The sequence below is a fragment of the Sinohyriopsis cumingii genome, chromosome 7 (assembly GCF_028554795.1).
Source record: "Sinohyriopsis cumingii isolate HCF-2022 chromosome 7, ASM2855479v2, whole genome shotgun sequence".
Classification (NCBI taxonomy): Eukaryota; Metazoa; Mollusca; class Bivalvia; order Unionida; family Unionidae; genus Sinohyriopsis; species Sinohyriopsis cumingii.
The window spans coordinates 65811684-65826702 of record NC_142967.1 but is presented as its reverse complement, the minus strand read 5'-3'; positions in this window follow the sequence as shown (position 1 = coordinate 65826702).

Sequence of the window (15019 nt, the reverse complement as noted above, 5' to 3'; positions counted from 1 at the left end):
ACTAGTATTTGATTGTGTACAATAGTTATCTTATATTGAAAAGTTCTGGAAATAAAGAAAAGATTTAAAAAGTAATTCTACCAATACGGGTTGTTAGAAATGGATGAGCGTTATATGATATCATTGCTGTTATAATTTCTTATATGATTTTTGCGATATTTCCTGTCACAGTTATTATTATGAAGGAGTAACTTAAGATCTTCAATTTTTCCGAAAGAAAAATAAAACATAATCGCATGCGCACACGTGTGAATGTGAGCGAATCTTCCAGAACTAGTTTTAAATTCGCATCATTTTAAAAAAACTTGTAAATATTATGTTATATTTTCTTTTTGCATGATCGAGAGACATGTTTTAAATGCATTTTCTTTCTATTTGAAAAATGATATTAACTAGGACAAGAATATTGTATTACACCTATTGGACTGGAAAGGTAGATCGGTTGGTAAATGATTACCTTTTTAATCCCCCAAAAACAACAACAAACTGCAATGTACCTTTCAAATATCAGAATTTGATACATGTGCGCCTGGCCTGTGGGTCCCAAACTAACAAACATGTAGAGTTATGGAGCATTGTCACATATTTATAGTCCCAAAAGAAAAATTAAACAATCTAAACTATTGTACACATTCTACATACTGACAACGTACCTCTGCTGGAGATCAGTTATTGACAGGTGATCTGAACACTGTTTATCAATCCAAGAGTGACTCTAATAAATAAACATATGGCGGATTCTAGCATAATAAAAAAACTTAAAAAGAAAACAAAGAGCCGACATGAAAGGTTGACTTTGCCTCAGCTTCTAACACCAAGGGGCGGCGACCTTACGTTTAGAAGCCTAAAATGCCAGCTTGGGCCCATCCACACCTCTCCCATTTCCTACCCCCAAAACTTTTAGGGGGCAGGGTCCAGTTTTTATGTACAAATTTAATGCCGCAATCAGCGACCGAAATAAAAAATCATATAAAATCAAATACACAAGTGAGGTCAAAAAGGTCCATATTTTTAGATACCTATATTAAAACAAAGCATAAGAATAGTATTCACTTGACCAGAGAAGTCAATGACAGTTCACAGCTGAAGAGGTTTATGCACCCCAACCCCTATTTGATACATGCATTTTTCACATCCAAATGCCATTTTTGACAGCATGTGGTGCTCACAGTGCAAACGCAAGCCCTTTCCCTGGATGAAAATTTTGAAAAACATTGTCTACTTAATAGTTTGATGCAATTCAGAATAGTTGTCATCCAAGCCGTTTTTGAGATACTCTAGTTGCCTTGAACCCACGTGTCTACTGCTATGGGAGGCTAGCTCTTCTTCCTAGCCAACTATTGGTATTTCACTATCAACATACTGCAGAGCAACAATGGAAGGTGTACATGCCTGACATCAATTTCAAGAACAACACAAGCCCAAAACACCTAGTTCACAAATATATCCATATCTATAAATACTAAACAATAATAGCTGAAAAAGTCACACCATAGCCTTAAGTTAAGAAATTTGCCAGGGGCCAATTTACGAAACTGGACCCTGCCACCTTAGAAGTTTATACTGTTGTTTTTTTTATTTTCAATAACTATAATAACTAGACAAATGAGCCTATACTCACGAGTCGAAAAAGTGCTTATGTATGCCTGTCTTCTTTTGTTACAACAACACGCCAGACAAATTTGTTTCAGACAGACATATATAGTGTTCTAGTTTTTTAACGTGGGTGTATCAGTTGGTTATTTTCCTATCACCTATGCATGAAGGAAAGCATGATCGCAAAAATTACTTTCCAGCTCTGAACTTAGGGGATGTAAAAGGGGCATTTTGGGCCAGCAACCACATCGCCGATCTAAAAATACAAAGATTGGCCGCTTCAGCATCGCATTTTGTTTCGTGATTAAAGATAGCATCGTATGTCGGAAATGCGTTGGAGGTAGGTCTCGTGTCAGAAGGACGTCGTTGAAATGGTTTAGTAATTTAGTATTATTTCTGCTCTTCCTGTCATTCTGACAGCCACAACACAGCGTATTACGAATTTCCATCTAGACTTTTCATTATCCCTTTTTCATGATCGGCTTTCTGCGGGTAACTATTATACCATTTTGTTATATGGTCTGAAACGGTGTCGTAGTTTGGGGTTTCCAGGTCGCTGACTGAATGAAATGTCCGGTGATAGAAACAGGACACAGCTCAAGTAACTGATTTCAAGGACAATCACAACGGGGGCTGAAATAATTGTTGATAATATCCCAATCCCCGCTAAGCTGGTGCCTAGAGAAGTCGTCCATGTGGTGTTAATGCTGTCCATCTCGTTTAATACAAGCCGATATTGTTGTAGAGGGCGCGCCGGGGGCTCCCTTTAGCCAGTGGGAGGTTTCATCCTCACCGATCTTAGTTTCCAGTGCATTATTGATCTTCGGGTATAGAGACATTTAAATTCTTGTACGAGGAGAGTGATGTGAAAGTTTAATTCTTCTGAGAAGTTGGGTGAGGGTGGTGGATGAGCTCCCATGCAGTTTGCTTAAAAGCATCGGATATGTGAATAACATTGCCTTCTTCACTCCAGACCCCGTGCCTTCTATCCGTAGTTTCATCAATTGTTTGTTTTTCGGACCTATTAGTGTGATGAGGCAGGTCTTTTGTTTTCCAATATAACGCTGCATTCTTTTTCTTTGTCGAAACGAGTTATATAGGCCTAATATGTATTCAGTTTTGTCAAATACCACGATTACATTGTAGTGGCAATCGCACTCGAGACGCTCCAAGGACAGTTCTGTTGGCTTTTGTTCTGACAGCGAAATCACATTTAGCCCTTGGCGGCCGCGGGTTTGTTTAGGTTACTATAGACGGTCTCAGGGCTCAGTGTCTATCTGCTTTTTTCTTTTCGTTCCAACCAAACGTGAACCATCACGCGTCAACCCAATGGTCCGCAGATCCTCTCCCACCAATTATCTGCATCGATCACAGGCTTGGCAGGCGGCAATAATGATTCGTGTTCCTTGTTTGTGTCTGGCTTTTCCACACACACACACACACACACACACACACACACACCCATGGCTTGCCAAGAATATTGCTTAAAGCTACGTCAGTTATAATTGCTGTCCAGGACCAAGCCAAAGATGGTTGACAATCTCAGCGGCTGCATGTTGCCTTTGAGGCCCTCACACCAAATGGTTTGTCTTAATCAAACATAGACGCAAAGCAAATTGTAAGGCTTTCGCGTAAAGCGTTAGCTGGAACGACAGTACTGCCATTATGTGCTCATAAGGACCCGTTTACACAGGTCACAAGCGATGTCCACATTCAGTCACAGCGACTTCCGTGGAGGTTAATAAAGGAAAACCGGTACACGTGACTGTGCTAGTGTCGTTGTCATTGCTGAGTGTAAATCCACTAACCTGTTGAAAGTCTTTCATGGAATGTCAGCGATAGCAACCGAACGCATATCTTTCCGTGACCGCACCAACTGACGTGTTCTGTCGGCCGTGAGATAGACGATCATGATGTCTGGCACCCACTGATGGATGTCATTCCGGCAGACATAACGGTGGTTACTAACTAAAACAAAGGTGTCGGCCCCAGGAACCTCGATTAACAATGATATCATGGCAGACGCCAACAGCGACGCGCCTGGTACCCCGTTTGTGACAAAGTTTTCCATGGCGGCATCCTGATGGTCGACTGGATCATGTGGCTTTATGTTCTTGTTCATTACCAGCACGCTTCTCATTGCAGAGCTAGCCTTTGAGATCCTCGAGGCTTTCCCTTCGTCAATATATATTTGTAATACTTTTCACAGATACACTACAGTAACTTAGAGCGCACAGAAAACCGCAGTGTGGCCGGTTACACAAACCCACCGTGTCTGATTTGCACAAAATCAGCAAATAATTTTAATAATGTACCAGCCAGACTTACATTCTAACCGTTTAATTTATTTAAGTAGCGTGTGCATAATATTTATCAGACATGCAAAAGTACATATTATCCTTATTTCAGCTATAAACACAAACAAGAATATTCAAATATTTATATAAAAATTTTAAGGTAACAAGGTAATTTGTTTCCTACTTTGTAGAACAGGAGCTGATTAAGGTCCCGAGGCACTTAGGATATAAATCTACAATTGCACCCTGAGAGTAGTCATTATACTGTCCTTTATATGTGTATAATTGTTGGTTGTATTATGCTAAGTATGAGACCATTTAGACCTATATATGGTTTGATTAAATAAATGTCATTTTTTTCCACTGCAACCAAGGACTCTCCCATGACTAGGAAGGCCAATGCGACTCCCACCTTCATCCGGCACTGGTGATATGATGCATACATAGGAAGATTGAGACCATTCGATTGATGACATACACCGGGCACAAGTTAGGCTCAAATGGCCTTTGGCTATGTCAGCTAAAGTCTTTTCTTGGCCTTCTGTCAGGTCTTCCGTTAGTGGTGTTTTGTTATACTATTTATTTATCGTGTGCAGTGCATGCCCAGCCATATAATTATCACACAAGTTAGAGTATTTTAATTCGTATCCCATGGAAATTCGAACCCCGGTCTGCGGGTAAATAGCATTGCCTGTACTACCGACTCTGTAACATTATTTTGGACCGAATCTGGCTGAACGGTTTTCACTATGTATTTATTAATATATATGTTTCTTTATTTCAGAAAGTAACTTAGATTATAAATATATGACGGGGAATGTAGACAGTCGAGACAACATATTCTACATGTTTGGTTCCTGGTTTCTTCAGGAATTTATAGTTCATAATTTAACAGGCAAATATGCACGATCGAAAGTAGTAAATAGGGATACCCGAGCGACAATGGGAATTAGCATTACAGACCCCCCCGGGACAATCTGGCGACAATGGAAAATTAACATGGAGAAAAATCGTGGGACTGTTGAGCGACAAGGGAAATTAACATGGAGAAAAATCGTGGGACTGTTGAGCGACAAGGGAAATTAACATGGAGAAAAATCGTGGGACTGTTGAGCGACAAAGGAAATTGAACATGGGATTTTTTTTTTTTAAATTTTTTTTTTTAAAATTTTTTAAAAAAAGGGGTAGGCAATCGAAAGGCTATCTCTTTTCGAGAAATGTGGGTGGCCCTGAAAAGGGCCTTTGGGTTTCTTCTGCTTCTAACTCCTCCACTTCTTTATCCATTCCCTTATTTTTTCCATCATTCCTTTCTTCTTCTTTTCATTTTCCGGTATCCAGTCCGGGTGACCCATGGCTCGGAACTTCTGTTGGATTTTTATCCAGTTATTGTTCAGTCTCTCATATTCTTCCTTTTTTCTTTCTATTCTCTTGTTCTTTTCTATCTTTCGCCCACCTGTCCTTAATTTTCTGCACTTCTTCCTCTATTATCTTTTTCATCTTTTCTTCCGCTTTCTTTAGCTGTTCACTGCCCCTTTTCACAAACTTCCACTCTGACCATTTCTCTAGCTCTTCTAAATAGCATCTCACTGCTTTTACCTTGTCCATAGACTCTTTTATAGTCCCCACTCTTACATACTCTGGTTGAATCAATCCTCTCAATCTCTTAACTTCTTCCTCTATCATCTCCTCTATCATCTTCCTCGCTAATTTTAGTTCACTGACATAGTCAAGACTTTTTCTCAACCTCCATTCTCTTTCTATATTTTCAATAGTATATTCTCCATCCATCATCCAAAAGTAAACATTTCTTAAATCATTAAACAACGCCGACACTTCCATCTTGTATCTGTTATTCCGTAGAATGGTGCGAACGACGAACGTTCTGGTTTCTTATACGAAAAGCGCGGACGTGAAAGAAACATCCCCCTAAGACATAAAATTGATATTACCTAGATCATGACCGAACAACGCGCGGACGTGAAGGAAAACATCCCCCTACTTTCTCATTTCATATAATAAAACCCAAACTATACTCTCCACATACGCTAAGAAACAATAAACTAACCCATAATCTACTATTCACACTAACTTACGTGAGCAGTTACAAACACAAACACAAACACACAAACACATACACTCACATTATGAAAAAAGAGTCAGTGTTTATATTCACACTACGCTACCTACACACATTGGCAGATTGATTGTTATTTCTTTTCTAGAGTATTTGGTAGCCTTGAAAAGGGCTGGGTTTTTCTGGAACTTCATGGACACCTGGTTAATGATGGCACCTTCCAGGCCTGGCGCCACATACACATCTTGTTCCCCAGTTGCTTTTTACTTTTTGGGGGGAGAGAGCAGACGGAGGATAAATAGCTTCAGAATCCCAATTTTCTGTCTCTGGGATTCTGAAATTTCTTCTCTCCTTTTCCTCCTCTTCTTTGTATCTTCTCTCCTCCTCTTCTTTGTATCTTCTCTCCTCCTCTTCTTTGTTTCTTCTCTCCTCCTCCTCTTTCATCCTTCCCTCTTCCACAATGGCTTCCGCGGCCAGTTCGTTCAACAGGCGCCTGGCATAATCCAGATGCACATGAAGTTCCAACAGTTTCGCTAGTCTGGTGTTCATTCTGGTGTTGATCAATCAACAAGGGTAGCTGGACTGCCGAACGAGTTTCAATTTATACTAAAAGTGCGGACGTGAAGGAAAACATCCCCCTAAAAACATAAAATTGATCTTACCTAGATCATGACCAAAAACAACACGCGGACCTAAAAGAAACACTCACTCACTTTTTTTTATACTACCCGTTCCTAAAAAAAATTTTCATTAATCACTTCAATATACTATTCACATACGCAAAGCAATCAAACCCCCAAATCTACTCTCCCCACACCTCAAACAGCCAAAAAAAAAACATGATCTTAATCTACTATCCACACCAACTTATCTGAGCACTTACAAACACACAATCTTACACACAAACACATACCCTCACACTATAAAAAAAGAATTAGTGTTTATATTCACACTACTCTACCAACACACATTGGCAAATTGATTGTTATTTCTTTTCTAGAGTATTGGGTAGCCCTGAAAAGGGCTGGTTTTTTTTTTTTTTGTTTGCTGTGGCAATCTTTTAGTTTCTAAGAATGCGATGTCCTCTGAGGATAGACTTTCTGGCGATAAGTCTGCTTCTTCGGAAAGAGAAGAAGAACTCTTTGGTGTCGATACGACAATCGACAAAGCCTCTGTCAGCTTCAGGTTGCTGCTGCTGCTGCTGCTGCTGCTGCTGCTGCTGTTGTTGTTGTTGCTGTTGCTGCTGTCTCTGAAGTCTGTACTTCTCTGTCCATTCTTCTTTCTCCCTGTTCACTTCTTCTCTGAAGAGCTCTTATATCAGGTCTTCAGTGACTTTTAACATTCTCACATTCTCTATCTCTTCTGGCTTCGGTATCAGACTGTGTCTGACCCTATGCAAACTCAAGTAGGCTTCGTTTAGCTTAGCTAGTTTGGAGCACATCTTCGTAGGAGGATGAGTCGACAATGGATGGTTAGACTGGAAACTACCCCGGTTCTTAAAGTCAAAGCGCGGACGTGAAGGAAAACATCCCTCCACGGTTTTCGAGCCGCAACGTTCAATGAGTGTCATGAGAGGGATAGTAAGAAGTCAAAGAGCATGAATCAACATTCTTATAGCCAAACAAAAGACAAAGGCATTTTTTTTCAAAACACAACATTTTTTATTCAAAAAATCACTTAACACTAAAAAACAACTTTAACATTTTTAACAATAATCCAACCCTATAACATCAAACATTTTATTCAAATGACAAACATTTTTTTCAATTCATACTCTACTTTAAACAGGGTTGACAACGTTGTGAATGAAATTGTGATTTCCACTGTTGGAAATCATTAGGCCATTGATGGACACTACGTTTCCTAGCTTGAGACAAAAGATAAGCATAATGGTATAACGGTACCAATTGCGCAAGTCCAGGTGGGCGGAGCTTAAGGTGTATGGATCATTGTATTCAGAATTAAAGAACAACACTAGCTGTGATTGGTGCATTATGTAAGAGTTGTACTTTCTGTTTGGCTTAAAAAAATGTTGAGCCTCTTGGCAACATGTGAGTTTGTGTTAATTTCTATCTAGATCATATTTTGTATTTTTTATGATTTTTTTAAAATATGGTACACATGGCTGAAAATGTGCTTGTTGTGACTAGATAACTCTTACCCCTGTCTAGTTCCAGTAGAGTTATCTCTCTTAAATGCAATGGAGTACCTGGTTATGTCATTGTCAAATTGACAATCTAGCATTGTTCTATATGACAGTGCATGCCCAAGTAGGACAGAAAGTATATTTATTTCACAAAACATTAGCATTGAGGTATATGGAGAAACAATTGGTACCGTGATACCTAATGGTCACAAAACCATCGATCTACTTTCACATCGTTTCTAGAAGAAGAACGAGGATCAAAATGAGTCACTAAATGTTCTAAGGAATAGCCCAGGCAACGATGATGCAGAAAATACACACAATATTGTCCACACACCAAGGAATCTGTGCCTTGTAATTTCACATTATTGAATCGTGTGGTCTGAGCATTTCTCCTCATAAAGTCAATGATATCGTCTTCCAAAGGGGGCAATCCGTACGAATCAAAATATTTCACACATCCTTCTTGAGGAAAGTAAACGGCTACCCAGTGGGTTCCTGGGAGAAGACTGTCGTCCGTGTTGATCACATAAGCTTGATGGTCTTGAGGTTTGCGATAAGGGAGTTCATCTTTAGCACAGACGACAGGATTCCAAGAAGCCGCGTACGAACTGTGGTTCAAAACGTAATAAAGTTCCCAGGTATCTATGTTTTGTGTGTTTTTTTTTTCTTCTTCTTCTTCACAGGTAATAATAAGTCATCAATTCGATCCTGACTTTTTGCTTGAAAATGTCTGACAAATAACCGTTTCTTCGTTTCGTCTCCTCACTTTGATTCAGGAGAGCTTCGATACGATGGATCTCTTGAGTGGTTAATGGTGGACAAGAATGTTCACGCAAGTCTTTATACCACTGATGCAACACGACTTCGTCCGAGATGAGACTCCAAGCATCGTCCAGATTCTCGTCCAATTTTTCTTCTTGACTCAGCATCAGGCATTTATCGTGTTGAATTTGACTGGGATGATCGTTTTGACATCCATAGCAATCTTTCTTGATCAATTCCGTCATTTTTTCGACCAAGTGTTTGGCAAAACAGGAGACTAAATGGGCTTCTTGTTCTGGCCATCTTGACTTCATCATGATCACTTCTTCTTTTTCCATGGTCTCCTCACATTTCATGTCTAAAGTTTCTCCACTAGGTAAAGAGGGATAACAGTCTTCCATGACTTCTAATAGTCTAGAATGACTTCTCTCAAACTGTTGATTTCTATCGTATTATCGAATTCTGCATACAGGATGACGTTCACCGTCTCTGTTAGATTTGTAGTAAACTGAATTTCCACACGAATCTGGCCAGATTTTATAGGGTGGAAATGTCCCTCGTCGCTGCCTTGGTCTGGAGTGAAATCGAAAGCCCACAAAGCGTAGCCTCCTGCGTAATCCTCGCACGTAATTCCGTGACTGGTGTTGGTTCCTAACTGACCAGTGGCTTCGTACAGGGACAAGTACGACCTCAAGTAATTCTTCTTGTCAAAGTTAGGTTCGAAAGGTAGGGTACACAAGGTCTTGCCATCGCGACTGACTTCGATCTTGGACACGTCAAAGTGTTTAAAGTGGAAAGGATTTTTAGCCAAAGCTCCGTTGAAGGCTGCATTCTCGACGATACCAAGGATCAAACGTTTGGGTAACTGTCCTTGAAACAAATGATCTTCGATCATGGATCGCAGCCCCGTAGGAATGGTGAAGGTTTTCACTTCCACGCGTCGTATGGGATACTTGGCGGTCGTTCTGCTCAACGTCTGACTGATGTCGTTACCCACTTTAGGTAACACTTCCACGAGTCGTACGTAGAACCTGGTTTCCTCGATGACAGTTTTGCAAGCACTAGTACCTATCAAATGGAAAGCGGCACTACTACGATTCAGTCTCAGGCGGAGATTCACTCCGTTCAGCAAATACTTTTCTTGTAACCACATGTCCAAATGCAAACGATCCATCAGTTCTAAACTATCTCCACTTTTGATTCTGTCTCTTCGTTCTACAAATCCCGCATTGTGTTCTTTGGTTGTATTAATTTCGAATTCTTCAAACTTCCCTGCATCGTCAGCTTCCCATACCACACAGGCATTGAGATGAGTGTTCTTGGCGTCTATTCCGTACGTCAAGAGATTTTCCAGGTACGCTCGATAAGGGTAAGTATCCATGCTGCTACTGACCAGTTTGTTATTCAAGTACAAGTCCACTCCACTGAACAAGGAATGCATGAAATTGTTGACGGGAGCTATTACCTCATCACCATCTAAGTGCGTATTATCCTCATCGACAACTTTGACTTTCAGGTACAAGTAACTGCTATTCAGATCGATGTAATCTTCGGGCTGTCCTTTGATTTCAAACTCGATGGGAGCTGAGGCTGTCAAAGAAGAGACGGGGTGAAATTCCACCCATTGGGATTCTGGCATGGTCATCATGTTGGGGGCATGGCAAACAGATTCAGTTCCGACTTGGAACAAGCGCAAGACTCTCGGTGCATCATATTTCTGTTTTTTTGTTCTTTCTCAATACTCGAAAACGTCTAAGTCTCGAACGGTTCTTCTTTTCTTGGTCTTTCTCGCTCTAGGAGTGTGAAGTCTGGTGAAAGGGTGTTTTCTTCGTCGTCTCTTTCTGCCTTGTCCTTGCTGAATGCCTGACTCGGTAACGTGCAGGGAATTTATAGGTGTGTCTCGTCGGCCTAAAATGTCTTTGCCCGTTTGCAGCAAGACATTTTTGCCTGCCCTCATGAAGGCTTCTTTAGGATTTTGTTTGTCGATGATGACATTTTGGAGAAATTCTTTGCCTTGCGTCAGTGCCGCATCTTTCAAGGCGTGCAATCCGCGTGTCACCATCGGTTTCAACACCGGGGCCACCGAACGAAAAGCCGATTTTAACATATCTCCTAAACCGTGTCCTCGCTGTCGAGCAACCCCTCGGTACACTGGATACATGACTTACGAGTCGTGAGAGAACCGTTTTCGAAAATGGAGTTTCACTGTGACTTTTCCTTTGGTGAATGGAATATTTTGTCCCAAATCTCCTTTTATAGCAATGTTGACCGTGTCCAAATAAGACTTGCTGACAGGCAAATAGTGAGGATGGACAAATTCGCGGTGAACGTGATACGTGTTTCCACCTTCCTCTTCAGCGTTCGTGGCAGAATCCACTTTGAAAGTAATGACACGCAGTAACGGTACGGAGGTGTGTCCCACCACGTTATACTCCACCACATCGGAGTACACAAACATCAAATTCAGTCCTTGGTTCACTTCTACCGGGGCACGAAATAACTTGCTAAAAGACTCGTTGTCGTAAACGATTGGTAATTCGTTTTTCTTTAGCATGGCCATTCTCATGTCCATGTCTCCGCCCAACATGTCAAACAATTCAGAACAAAATAAAATGGACAGGATTTTACTCCCGTCAAATTTCATCAAGAAGCGACGAGCTGTTTTGTGGTATTCCATGGTGACACTTTTTTTGGCACTTTCCAAAGCTTTCAGAAACACGACATTAAACCTGGAGGTAATGGTGCTCACCAAATGTTGACCACTAAAATAATAGCCTGGGGGAATGAACAAGTAATAGGTGATGTACTTTTGATTTCTTGTGCCAGGGGTTTTCTTGTCATATTTGCCATGGGTATCCAAGTACTGCTGCATTTGCTCGTCATGAACTTCCACATCAAAACTATTTTGATTGGGAAGGACATTGAGGACTTGGGTCGGGTGAATGATTTCCACTAAAGCCACTTCCCAATGGGCTTCGTGATCTAATGGGATGGCCTGAGGTAATTTGGCCGTGTAACAGCACAACGTGTTGTTGGGAAACACCTCCATGGAACTGTCAATGGGTAAGGTTAAGTAAAATTGGTTTTGGTGACTCATAATTCCAGAGTTCTGTGGCTGTCCGAGGGGTTACTGGACGTCAGAGGAGTGTCTCCGCCCAAAATGGGGTTCTGGTTGTGGTTGTTGTTGGAGTGGTGACTGACACTGGCACTGGACACACGGTTCCCGTGGTTCCCTTTCGAGGAGAATTTCAGGGAGGGATTGGGAAGCAGGTAACCGATGCAACTGCTCAATAAAATGGTCCACAATTGTTTGTCTCCTTGTTGCAAACTCAAATTGGCAATGGCTGCCCCGATGACACAATACACCACGAAGATTTGGCAGAAAAAGACGATTTGCGTTTTAGGCACACGTTCTCCACACCACACCTACAAGCGTTGTTTTTGTAAATCTTGCACAGAAGAACTAGGTGAAGGAGTGGTCGACGTAGCTGCGTCTGTGTGAAAGGGCATGATGGTCACTTCTTTTTATAGTCGATGACTTGCGAAGCGTCGATCCAAGAATCAAAACTGGGTGGATATCCTTTCCAACGTACTTTGACTTCTTTGACACGTCGTTTGCCTACTTTACGGGTTCTGCGTTCGAGAATGCTTTCGATGTCGTACACGTCGTCTTCTTTTTTGGTCACACGTTGTAACTCGGGCAAATAAAACGTTCCTTTGAGCACTTCTCCGTTCACGTCTTCCAATTTATAGACGGCAGGATGACGGCCATGCACTCGTCCAGTGACGCGAAACAATTCGGTCGTCCAGTTAGGTAAGTAACCTTTGTCGAAAGTGCGTTTGGTTTTGCCAATGCGCACCCAATCTCCTACGGCCAACATTCCACTTTTCTTGGGGACAGCCCTTGTCGGGGACGTACCAAACAGGCGCTCAAACACCAGCACTTCGTTCTCGGGAGTCACTTCTTGCGGGGCACGTCCGATGCTTCGATGGTAAGATTGGTTGTACGCTTGCACCAGGTGCGGTAAGATGTCGATGTACTTCAGAGTGTGGTGATGCGTAAAATATTTCCACATGCGTTCTTTCAAAGTGCGTTGAAAAACGTTCCACGATGCTGGTTTTGGTTTCGGGATTCTCGGTGGTAAAAAAATGAATGTCACGTTTCTTTAATTCTTTTTGGAAAGCTTGGTTCAGAAATTCGGTGCCTTTGTCCGTTTGCCATCGAAGAGGGTGACGACCACTTTGTTTCAAACACCCGTTGCAGGGCTCGCACTAACTCGCTGCTCGATTTGGAAGTCAAGGCCACGACCCAGGCAAATTTGGAAAAGACGTCGATGACACAAAACAAATATTTGTAGCCACGATTGTAGCTGGCCAAATGAGAGACATCGGCTAAATCGGCTTGCCATTGATGATCGATGCCTTCCACTCGGGTGCGACTTCTGGCAAACTTGCGTCGAATGGGTTTGTGTAAAGTGTAGGTAGCTTGTTCTTGTAACCATCGTTGCACTTGAGGTGAACGGAGACTTTTCAGTCGCGTTTTGGCAGCACGATACAATTTTTGAACTCCTGCGTAACCTGCAGGATGGGAGGGATCGTAATAAATGCTGGCTAAGACTTTTTCCATTTTTTGTGTTGGTTGGTGTGTTAATAAGTCACCCACTCTTCGGTGATGCTACTTTGGGTGGGTCGAACGGGTGGTTTGGAAACGGATTTACGTGTCCGATGGGTTACGGGAGTAGAAGTCGAAGGTAGTGGAGGTGGTGGTGGTGGTGGCAATGAAATGGCTTTGGTCTTCTTTTCTTTTTTCACTTCTGGTTTCCCTTCTTTCTTTTTCACTTCTGTCGAAGGAGGAGTGGACATCATCTTTTTAACCCAAGCTTTCATTTCTTCTCGTTGGGGTGTGGGGGACGGGGTCAACAAGGATGCTGCAATCTTACTCGAAATGGGAGCTGCTGACGGTGTTTGAAACACTTCTCGCATCTCTTCTTCCTCAGGCCTTCGTGAGGTAGCATCTCTGGTGACCCCTGGGGATGGTAGTAGTGGTGGTGGTGGTAGTGATGATGGTGCTGGACTTTTCATCAAGGTTTTAAAATCTTTCAGAGTGGGTAGAGCTGTTTCGTCTAAAGCTTTCTGGTGAAAAAGTTGCAGTCGTTGCAAAAGTTGACCGTACTTTTGCGATTTTTCTGTTTCGGCGATCCATCAAGGACTGCAATTCGTGTTGTAACTGGGACATCTCGCTCAAATGGGGATTGGGAGGTAAATGTGGGGTGCGTGTTCTTGCCACCGATGGTATTCCATCCATCGTTTGTAAGGCACTAAAGCTAGTTTTCGTCCTTCCATGGGGCTGTCAGGGGTCAATTCTGAGATCTTGGGGACTTCCGAGGGTCTTTTTATCTTGCTCCCACCAGTCCTCCCAACATGGTTCCCAAGACTCCTTTCAGCAAGGGACCTAACAAGAGGGGTAAAATGCCTCCACGTTTGACCAACATCTTCTTCTTTTGACGAATGGGAATTTTGTTTTGAACCATTTGGCGAAGAAACGTGACGATGTTTGCCTAAGCATTGTTTCTGGTGTTTGGGCAAAGGGATCGTGCCTTTCAAGACGTTCAAACAACATTCTCTCACGGTATCGATGACCTCTTTGGAGGCCGATTGAATGAGTTTTTTTCGTAGAGGTGGAGAAGCTTTGGACAGGACAGATAACATGTCCCCATGTTTGACTAAACGTGGTGGTAGTCCTTTTCCTTTTCTTTCCTTGGGGTTTTCTGGAGGGTGACATCTTTGAGTCGTCAGGAGCACCAAAAAACACTGATACCCCCGACTTGGTCACAGGCCCTTTTTATACTGGAACGCGTCGCCACTGATTGTCTTTACGTCGTATCAGTTTGAGGACAGGCATGACACGTCGTGTAGGGGTACGCAACGGACTAAATCGAGCCAGCTCTTGCTTGGACAAATCCAGTAAACTTTGTAACATGCCCGATCATTCTTGGACTTTGATTTTGGGAGAAGGTACTTTGTGAGCAGCAGCCACTGCCACTAAATTGGAGGGTCCTCCCACTGGGGGAAGTAATTTTTGGGGTCATCAACGGAGAAGTTCTTGGTGTGATCAACGTCTCCAAGTACTCTTCAGTTCTA